This window comes from Pelecanus crispus, chromosome 1, assembly GCF_030463565.1.
Source record: "Pelecanus crispus isolate bPelCri1 chromosome 1, bPelCri1.pri, whole genome shotgun sequence".
Lineage (NCBI taxonomy): Eukaryota > Metazoa > Chordata > Aves > Pelecaniformes > Pelecanidae > Pelecanus > Pelecanus crispus.
This window is the reverse complement of record NC_134643.1, coordinates 99,205,121-99,216,368: the sequence shown is the minus strand read 5'-3', so window position 1 is coordinate 99,216,368 and position 11,248 is coordinate 99,205,121.

Here is an 11,248-nt window from a genome sequence, read left to right as displayed (position 1 = left end):
TTACTTTGTAGTTGCCTGTGTATTCCTGGTGTTAAGGGGAGATGGTGTAAATGGGGTCAGCTATGCAGCAGCATGGCGTCGATGCACAATGTGGGAATGTGAGCCATGCCAGCTGATGGCAAAGCTACAGTTTTCTGTAGAATACTTGCTTTGTGTGCAAACAGCATATTTCATGCTACTTTGCTTGCATTACAGCAATTTTTAAGCAATCCACAACATGGAGACTTAGTATTTTGAACCTGCAAAAGGTCTGGAATGTGCTCAGGTCCCCCCTCCTGTGCAGTGTTTGTGAAGCTGTCCCTCGATACATGACAAACTGGAAGACAAAGAAAAGGCAACAGCAGGGAGCCAGGGCTGACAGTGTAAATAGAAATTTGAGTTTAGCAGACAAAGTTCACAGTTTGCAGTGAAAGGTCATAAGGATTTCAGGCATTTTTGGTATTTTGTCTCTGCTGTCTGCACAGTATCAAGCAACTGAAAAAACCCTGACAGACAGCTTCCAATTCTGTATACTTGGCATCCCTGCTCAGCCTGAAGGAACACGGGAAGCTCTGTGTTTGGCATTCTGCAATTATTTGAGGACACGCCAGCCTAACAAAGCTTTAACACTTACTCAGCCCCAACTTGCCTGGTATTTTTTCATGTGACATTTGATAATCTAAAAGTCTTATCCAGCTTCAGTTAAGCCAAGTGGCCTGCAGTTTTCTTGCTGAAAATGCAGTATCAAATTTAGCACGATGGCGAACAGTCCTAAAATGTTAACAGGTCATGTTCCTCTTTTCCCAACCAATGTACAGTCACATTAAAATATCAAATGATTTTATGAGAAATCTCCTACAGTCTGTAGTTAAACCAAAGGAAACTTGGAGGAGTCTGATTTTTTATTATTATTTCTATTATAATTTTTGCCTGCAGTGAGTTCATTCCCTCCTCTGGATATTATTATAACATCGCCTTTAGGAAAGGTTTAGCTCTGGCCTGTGAAACACTGATAATGACATTTTTATTTCCTGGACTCAACTACATTTAAACCAAGTGGAGACTGTTTTCCTGGAGGTATATAACCTCAGAAATCCAAAGAAGAGTTTTATTACCTGTGTACCTAAGAAGTGAGTGCAACCACTGCTTTTTGTGAAATCACTACTTCCAATATTCAGGCCTGTACTGCTGAAGCAACAAACAAGAAAAACACCTTCTGTATTAATCTTGTCTTTGGGTGCGTCTCTCCCAGGCTTGGAATAATCAGAGCTATCTTAGGAGTGTGAATGGGATTAAATAGTAAAAATAGGACAAGCCAGGTGAGCCAGGTATTGGCTAAATTTTTTTGCAAAGTGTATTATTTTAATCTTCCAAATGAGCTTTTTCTTTGTAGTTTCTTTGTGTTCCTAGCTTTGTAACCACTGGTGTATCTCAGCATGATCATACATTAGGAATTTATTGTGCACAGTACAAGTGCCAAACACTCAAGCCCATGTTGTGCCTATAGGTGCTGAGAGGTTCTTGGTGGGGTTTTCCCTGTAACTCCCACTGGCCTACCTGACATGTCATGAGGGATCTATTTTCGATCTTAGATGCTTGGATACTTTGCACACCTTGTCCTTCAAGGTCAGACAGAATACCTGTTCCAGCTGCTGTGCAACATATTCCTTCATACCCTTCTTGAGACAGATATTTTTGTGTCTTGAAATACAAAACATATATTGTTGTTAGCTCCTGTCCTTAAATTTTCTTTACTGCACCTGAAACCTGATGTCCATTCTACCTGGCTTAAAAGTATAGTAGTTACCTGCAGAAGCATTCACTCGTTGTGAAGAAGGAAGGTCTCTCCAGACAATCCTCCTTCGACTTCCTTCGCCTTTTAATTTCCTCTCCCCCCTCACTTTTTACCTAGATATCGACAATTTTGCTCTGAGGTTTAGTAGTGCTGAAGGGAGCAGAATAGATACCTGAATGTACATGTTACCTCCTCCTACCATGGTCAGGTGCAGAATACAAACACCATTTGACATGCAATTAAACCTAGCCAGGAATTAATATGATCCCTAAATGGGAGGTATAACTGCATAGGAACTGCAGACACACTCAGAATTCATTCCCTTTCTTCCCTAAATATAGAAAGATTAAGATCAAAGGGCTGGTGCTCACCATTTTCTACCTGCCAGCAGAAAAATCTGCAGGTTTTGATGTGCTCAGAGCAAAGCACATTCCAACATGATACACTCCTAGGATAGCTAGAAAACAAAGTCCCTTGCCTTTTGACAAATGAGATAGTGTTTGAGATACTGAACACGGGCTAAAAGACAGGAAGCCAGAAAGGAGTAAAAGTAAAGGTATTTGTTAATGCTTAGCTTGTATCACATTTGCCCTGGCCAATACCAGGAATATGGGTATTGCAATGCTGTTTGTAGTGAGCTCTCTGTAGGTGGAGTAACTGGGAGAAGAGAGGACCCTCTTTATTCAAAGACACAGGTGAACACTGTGTCGTAAGTTAAGATTTTACCTTTACCAGAGAGAAGTATATAATTTATCATTACATGATAGTTCTGACTTGAAGGCAGTGTAACACAGCTGTGCCCCAGCCAACACAGGCAGTAGCACCTATATAAAGGACAATTATGTGAACGTGGTTTTGTTATTTTGCCTTTTTTTAAAAAATGTAAGCAGAGCACTAGGCCTGTGTCTGTGCTTGAGTGGATGGCTCACGCCACCTATGGGGCAGCTTCAGTAGCGAGACATAGCCACTCTCAAGGACTTCCTGTGAAAACCCAATACAGTTTCCATACTGATCAAAAATTTCTCCAACAGGCATTTGAATTGGCTGTGGTACGTGTCAGTATTTAAATATATATACATCGATAAGAAACATTTGATGTTCAGATGCACTGCTACAACATTTGACATTCAGTGTGCTTGATTTTATAAATGTATTTGCTAACGATTTTTTATCCCGGTTACCAATAAAGATACATAAACATCTAATTCTCTTTCGATTATTGACACAAATTAGTTACGGTGACTGTATCTGGAATTAGAAAAATTATACAAGATGGGTTTTAAATGTCACACCCATTTTGTCTCCTGAAGACTGCAGTAGGGAATCTAATAAAACTCCTATGGTTTCATATTAACTGCAACTACAGTTCTAATTTGCATGGATTAAGTAGAATAACTGATGTGAATTATTGCTTTAGACACTATGATATATACAAAAGCAAGGCAGGAAAAAAAGAGCAGGCAAAATATGGCACCTAGCATGAAAAGAAAGCAGCTCCAGTCCTGGGACATGAAAAAAAAAAAGCAGCTCCAGTCCTGGGGCATGAAAAAAAAAAACCAGCTCCAGTCCTGGGGTCCCCAGATACAAATCCATCTGATTTTGCTTAAGCAAACAAGGCGGGGGGGATGTCCTGGTTTAATTTTTTTTTTGGTCTCCACTGTATCATTTATCTCAAGTGCTCATCTTCTTGACAAATATATTTTCAGGAAACTATTCTTTCAGGTCTTACAGCCCTGAAAAGAACCTGAATGCGTCTGCTCATCAAGACTGACTTGTGGTCTCTGTGTGGCTTTATTTAAAGTTCGAGATTCACAGAGACCTGTAAGCAGTCACCTGCAGGGACTGGAGACTGTGAGAAACAATGTAGTACATGAAAGAGCTTACTGCCACCAAAAGTTTCTTCTCTCTGTAAATAAGTGTGTTACACATTTGTGAGCATGAGAAAGATAAGACTGATGACTGAGTATAGCTCAAGGTACTTCTTGCAGCGTCAGAGCTAAGTAAGGAGTTTCAGACCCATTTTGCAAATGAGGAACTGAAGGAGATTGGCAAAGCATGGCAATACCTATACAGCAGTCCCAGAAGCATCTGCAGTGTTTTGCAGAGATATTAAAGATTTAACCAGGTAGCATGGGTACCACTAGCCAGTCAGGCTGCACCATCCTGATGCTCACCACAGGCTGGTTTGCCAAGTTACTTCTATTCCTACACTGTAGACCCCATCTGGAGTCCTGAACTCCGGATGTGTCCTAAATGAGATGTGTGAGCTGAGGGACCTTAAGATGCTGCAAGAAACTCCACTGCCTGTTGGTTTGCTTCTCTTCATAGCTCCTTTCCTTCTCCAGTACAAACTGTAATGCTCAAGGTGGAACAAACTTGTGAGCAGGGGTTAGAACACGCCAAAAAGTAGGAGCTGGGGAGTGATAGCAGGCAATACATACACATGCAGAGAGGGAGTAGGGGCTGGTGGGTTAATTAGGCCTGCCTCTTCCATAGGAACAACAAAAAAATGGTGCTGTAAGTAACTTGCCCAAGGTCATAGAGGTAGTTTTGAACAACTTTACACACATGCTTAAAAATCTCTAGTTCTTTTAAAACTTGAGCCTGCTGCTTGAGTGACGGTGCCCGGATGTACCGGATCAGGACTCACAACCAGAATTCTGCCACCCCCTAATCGTAGCCCCATGATGTGAGTAAGCAGGCAGGATTCAAGTCCAACACAGGAGTTTTTCTCAGAGGCAGGGGCCAATCCATTATTTAACTCAGCAATACTAGCCAGTTTATAATCCACCTTTGGTCTTTTTCAGAGATGTTAGCATGTCTAAGTCTATCCTTAGGAATTCATTGGGAAAAAGTATAAGCCAGATATTTTCTTAGTTCTCTAGGGGCAGCATGTCCTCACAGGAGGCAGGATCAGTATTTCACCATTATCATTTTCTAACCCCCTCCCCTCCAGCACTGTAGGAAAGAAATAATATCTTATGAGAACAGTAAACATTCAGCATGTGCCTGTTTCACCATTCTGATTCAGAGTGTCAGCCCCACATTCAGAGATAGCAACTGAAGGAGTCTGTGTTATATCTGCAGTAAAAAATGTTGGCTTTTCTGGATCTGGACACTGCCACCTCAGCTCATTTCTAGTGCGCGTGCTTTGGCAGCACACAGCTGAGCAAGGCCACAGATGTGCATTTTAAAATGTGGTAACCTTCAAACTGTGTTTTTCTTGAGAATCATCTATATTATAACTACAAGGAAAAAAGATGGCACCACTGTTTCTTTACAAAACAATTCAGTTTCGGATTATTACTTTTAGTCAGTGAGGCATCATCACCAAGAGCGAACAAGACTGAACGATGAGTAAGTTTAAAGTGTCTTTGTAATGAGTTTAACACATTTGTAAGCCCTGGGTCCTCCCATCCTTTTTTTTGCACCAATTTTCTGTGTTGGACAAAGATCAAACATAACAGGGTGTGTAGCCAGTACACAATATAAGTGATCACTTTGGTTAAATTATAAAAAGGTTAACATCTAACTTGTCCATGTCATGTTATTTGGCAAAACTAATTATGTAATTAAATGGGTTCAAATATCAAAAACATATGTATCTGCTTACATTTATACTTTTTTTCCATTTACAAAATAATGCTTTTGTTAGAGAATAAAATTCAATCAGCTTCATATGTACTGGTGGAGTTCTGCAACTCAATTATTTCTTCATCGCAATGGCAAGAGAAACTCCAGCACACAAATAATCTAGAAGATTTATAGACCTGATTGCAGCACTGACACTTGGCCTACAGAGCTCCCTAGCAGGCCAAAGAGAAGTAGTCTTTTCTGCAGGTATGAAGCGGGTTGCCTGATAGCATCAGCTAAGCCATGGTGAAGGATACGAGCAGCACATTTACAGCCCTACTTTGAGCTAAACTAAGAAATCTTTGAAGTATGATATGTTGATTTCAAGAAGCAAACTTCTGCAGGAAATGGGATCCACGTGCATGTTTTCTTGGGAGTTCCTTGTAGAACAATAGTCAAGTCTGAACATAAGTATGTATTTTTAATGTAACAGATAGGTTTACTTTACAGGTTCTTCCCTCGTTCTCCTACTGCCTGTAGGACTGTACATCAACAGGGACATCCAAAGTCTGCTTTCATTTAATTAAATGGGATCTTTGTCGCCAGTGTAAAAAAAAAGAAAAAAAATCAGATATATGAAATAATGTCTGTTCTCATGACATCTCCAGCCCAATTTCCAGGAAGAATTTGGGATAGTTTTGAATAGATGAAAAGCATGATAAGAAAAACATTTCCTTCAGAAAAAAAAAAAAGGAAAGCAACACTCCCACTTATCTTCCAACTCTTTGGACATTTTCCTTTTAGCTCAGAGGGGCTAGGCAAGTAAAGCTGTTCATCTGTGACATCCCATTAAACGTCATCATTAGCAAGACAAGACACAGTAAAATGGACTCAATACCAACCACTGCTGTCCACTTCAAACCAGATACATTTAACCACTGTGATCATTTCTACAGCAGAGGAACACCAATTGAGCACATCAAAAACCTAGGACTCAGTGATATCGGTTATTCTGTTTAGGAATAATAAATAGGAATTACCTCCACTGCAGTCAAAATGCTACTATAACTGAGGACAGAATCTGGGCCAGTAGTGGATACCTCTTTACTTAGCTACGTAATAGTAGGCCAGGGTTTGGGTATTCTTAAGCTAATACAAACCAGAGCGATTCTAATTTTACTGCCTGAAAATGGGAATTTCATAGATCTAAACTGGCATTTGTTCCTTGTCAAAATATTTTGCACTGGCACTTACTGTTGGAAAGACCAGTTTTTCCTACTGCCAAGAACTGAATAAAACTCAGCCAAATTCTTCAGTTCTTAATTGAGCAAAATTCTTATTGTAGTTTTGCTTGATTAAGAAAAACAGGCCATAGTCTACTGCATGGATGACTGTCTGGGTATATATATATATGAGATCCATTTAAAAATATTTCACAACTAGCAAACTTTATACAGGTTATAGTGCTCATTAAAAATTAATGGGGTTATCTACAGATGTCAAATTGCCTGTCTGCACAAGTGACCAGTTCCCCGACTATTGAATTTCACAAGCTTCTAATGTTGCTAATTGTCACATGGAAGTAATTAATTGAGTCACTTGAGAAAAATCTGTTCCAGATCATGTAGGGTTTTTCTTTACAGTTGTGGAGGCCTGAATTACTGAACTCTAGGAAATACTCATTTTTTTAACTTTAAAAACCAGATATTTACCAGTGTAATTGATGCACAGGAACTGATGGAACACAAGTTTCTCAAAGTTACAGTCACTACTGCGTATAGTTTTCCATCATGTCTGTTCAGACTTCTGCATTTTATCTGTGTCACAGATCCTCCCAAGGAGAATAACTAGACCTTCATAGTCAGGAGGTTTCATAAAATATTAAACTTCAGCAGTCACTTTTAGCCTGAGGCAGCCAAGGGAAAACTAGCCAGGAAAATTCTTCAGCAATATTGTGTTAATAATTTTGCATTTCTAAATGAAAAATAAGCAGGCTTGTCTTCTCTTCCGTAACAGTTATCACTACATTATGAATGCCATATCAGTGTTGCATGGTCACAATATACTGATGACTGCAAGTGGAGGAAAACAGAGATCTCTCCCCCTCCTCTGGGTGATTTTTCATGGCTTAGTCCTTTGAAGACAAGTTCATGTCAGGTGTCACATTTAATCAAGATGAGGACTTCCTTCCAAATCAAAGACATAACAGCATGTAATCATTATTACAATATCAAAAAAGTAAGTCATTTTCAACTCACTGCTCTTAAGAGACTGCATCATTTGGGGAATAAATATAAGTACAAGAAAGGATAAAACAATGTATAGCTATTAGTCATAAAGAGAAGAGAGGTAAAATAAGAAGGAATTCAGGAAGAGGAGAGGCATGGGTAGAATTTAACAGCAGTTCTCAAGGGTGATTTATGAGATTTTAGGACATTAGGAGATAATCCAGTCTAGAGCCTAAATAGGCAAAAGAAACAAAACTGCCAAAAAATGATACTGAGGTGTTTTGGGTTTTTTTTAATTTCTTATTGATTTTGATTACTGGTGCTGCCTTTTAGGTTGAAAAGAAGAAAAAGAGGTGATAATTTTTTTCTATAGATACTATTTGAAACTAATCCATCCAAATCTGCATTTAAAAGCAATGGCATTGTCATGTGGCAGTAGTTTGTACATTTTGCCCACTATGTCTTAAAAGAAGAGATGAAAACTCTCCATAACTTTGCCTTACTTTCCCTCTCTGAAATGTTACTTTCAACAACCTGCAATGAAAATAGTATCTAATGAACAAGCAAACATGGATGCCAGACAATCCCACAGAATACAAAACCTCTTAGATTTTTGTCCAGTACAGTCACTGCTGATTTATTGTTAAAGCTTAAATCAGTGAAGATGGAAGAAAGTGGACTAGCCCTCCATTCCAAGCAGAGAGCTGCTAATCTCTGGTATCTCAGTTAATTCCCTCACACGTTCCCCTCTGTTCATAACCCAGCTTTCCTCTAGGCGCTTCTGCCTTTGCCTGCCGCGAAGCTGCTGTGCTCTGGGGTACCGTCAGCCAGCAGTGTGAAACAGTTCTGCCACCACAAGCTACTCATATAGATGCAGTAACACCAGCAAAGCTGACTTGGGAGGTTTTTATTTCTTTATTTTAATTCTTACTGATTGTTTCATTTGTGTGCATGTGCTTATGTTTGCATCTATGGGCAGGCCTTACTATCCCAGCACATTGCGCAGAGTTGCTGGTATGGCTGCTTCTCAGCTAGCAGCACTTTGCCATTTAGTGTTCCTTCTCTAAAAGTGCTCCTACTCTAAACATAGCCTAAATTGCACCCTGCGTCCAGTACTGGCACTTGCCAAAGTATCCCTCAAAGGTTTTTGGAGCTCGCAAAGCTACAACACCTCTTTTGGAAACATTAGTCCCTGGATGACTTTACCAGCACAACAGGCAAGTACAGTCCTTTAAGAAGCTCATTCCTGAAGGATCTCATCAGCCTTGTTATTTAATTTATTGAGAATTTTGCAACAATTTTCAGGGAACACAGCTCAGACCTGAAAAAAAAAAAAACCCTCTCAAACTCGGAGCGTGTGGGCTACAATTACGTGCTCCAGATTACCTCTTTCCTTACCATGGTTATACAAACCTTCCACAAAGCACTTTAGAAGTATTTCTATTAAGAATACATGATTTCCGCTAACATCTTAAAATCTGAGCAGGTTTCTTGACCTAACACAAAATTAACTCAGAATTAATGTAGGTGCCCCATCTCACAGTCAAACAAACAAATAAACAAAAGCAAAACATTGTAAGCATTGCTGATAGCCATTCTGCTGTTTGGAGAAACAAGACTCTTCTTTCCTTGCTAGAGAAATATCTGCCTAGTGGATTTATTTTTTATTTCGTTAAGCCATGGCCTGTGGGTAGCCGTGAACCTTTGGTTCTGATGTTCAGCAGTAAGAATTTGGTGGACAAAGTTTGTGGGGAAGAATATGACTTCATTTAAGTGCATTGATTTTTCTAATGCCAGATTTTGTGAAGTTAATCGTTGTTGTCTTAACTGCATCATCCTGGGAATAGCTAGCACATGCCTTAACTACTCCTTTGCGTACATACAAGAAGAATTTTTAAAAATACATAGCTGCTTAAAAAAAAAATCCAGATTTTGAAACAAAAAAAGGAGGACTGGGCAGGGAAAACAGAGGCCTTAGTTGATTGACAATACAGGATATAGAACCTTTCAGATCCTAATCCATGACGGGATGTTTGCATCTGGCCCCATAATGGAGTCCACATGCCTGAATTAGATGCCTGGACTCCATGCGTGTAAGGGGAGTTAAGTGCCTCGGAGGGGGATTCACAAAAGCCACTGTTTGGGGAGCTGCCTAAGCCAGCCAGATAGGGAAAGTTGAAGATTGCAGTTCATCCTAAATCCTAGCTCTATCCTGGGTTTAAGTGCCTTCTGGTGAATGAAGTACACAGGCGCAAGTCCCTCCACTCTCAGCTCGTAGCCCACAACCCTCTTTTGAAGGCAGGTGCCAAATTTGTCTTTCAAACTCTGAGCAGCCGTCAGCAGCTCAAGCACAGTCTTACTCAGGCTCCAGAAGAGGGGTCTAATTCCTTCCTTTAGCAAAGGGCGTCGAAGTGCGCATTTTCTACCTCCTAGGCGTGCCCCAGCCAGCAGGCTACGGGCATCAGCTCCCAGGAGGTGGGTGGGAGCTGGCACAGGTCACGCAGACCCTAGGAGGCCTGGGGAGGAGGAAAGCCACGAGAGGCTTTGTCTGAAAGCTTGGGAGGCATCAGCAGGCAAAGGGAGCCTCAGGTCCACCCCCTGCACTACGGAAGGTTTGTGCGCTGGGACCAAGCAGCCCTTGGGGAAGGACATCGGTGGCCTGCCAGCTCAGGCAACAGGTAATCAGTCCTTGATCGGGTACTTGGATTTCGATTATGGACTGAAGTACTTGAATTTCCCTCTCCAATCCTATTTCCTCGTGTGCTTCAAGCCCTACCCTCCTAGTGCTGCAGGCAGCTGAGGGGAGGCCGGTGTCCCCCGTTGATCCAGTTTAGCAGCTGGGTAGCAACAGGTTTGTCAGCCTGTCACCGCTGGCATAGTCCTTCATCCTGGCTGCAGTACTGATGACATGCAAGTGCCAGCTCCCGCTGCAGACATTTTATAACAGTTAGACAGGAGTGCTGAACACTGACCAGCTTTATAGCCTGTGTATTTGCTAGTCTCGCAGTTACCAGTGATCATGGGTCCAAACGGCTGCACTGAACATTTCATGCTGTTTCTCTTGGAGTAGAGTTGAGAGACTTGAGTGAACGATAGTATTTGCTCTTCAGTACTTGGCTTTGCTTTCCTTTGGCCTTGGTTGGGTTATTCTAAGGTGACAGATATGGTAATTTCAAGTCTTTTAAATCATAGCACATTGGATTGCATACAGGAAATTAATTCTGCCTCATGGCATCTTTGGAGTTTAAATGACTATGTATTTTCATGGATCCAGGATAAGTGTGTGTCAGCGGGGGGTGGGGGTGGGGGTCTTTTGTGTGTGTGTGTGTGTATTTAAGAATTATTCTTTTTCTTTACTGTGCTTTTGACAGATGTGGCAAACATTTACTTTAAGTATTCACTGAATCAAACCTAACGGGGAGTATTTCACAACTCAAGTTGAAAGATTTTTTGGTGGTGTCGTGCTACCCTTATTTCTGCACTTGTAGAGTGGGAAGAGAGTGGCATCTGTGTAGGCCTGTACATGTTATACTTGTTAACAAGTAACAATGATTTCATTGTCTCTCTGCCCATTGACTAATCAAGTGGTTATGTGTTGAAGTAGACTTGAATAAGAAGCATTTCTTACCTGCTGCATGGGAGGAAAAGACAGAAGGTCTTTATGGGCAGATCT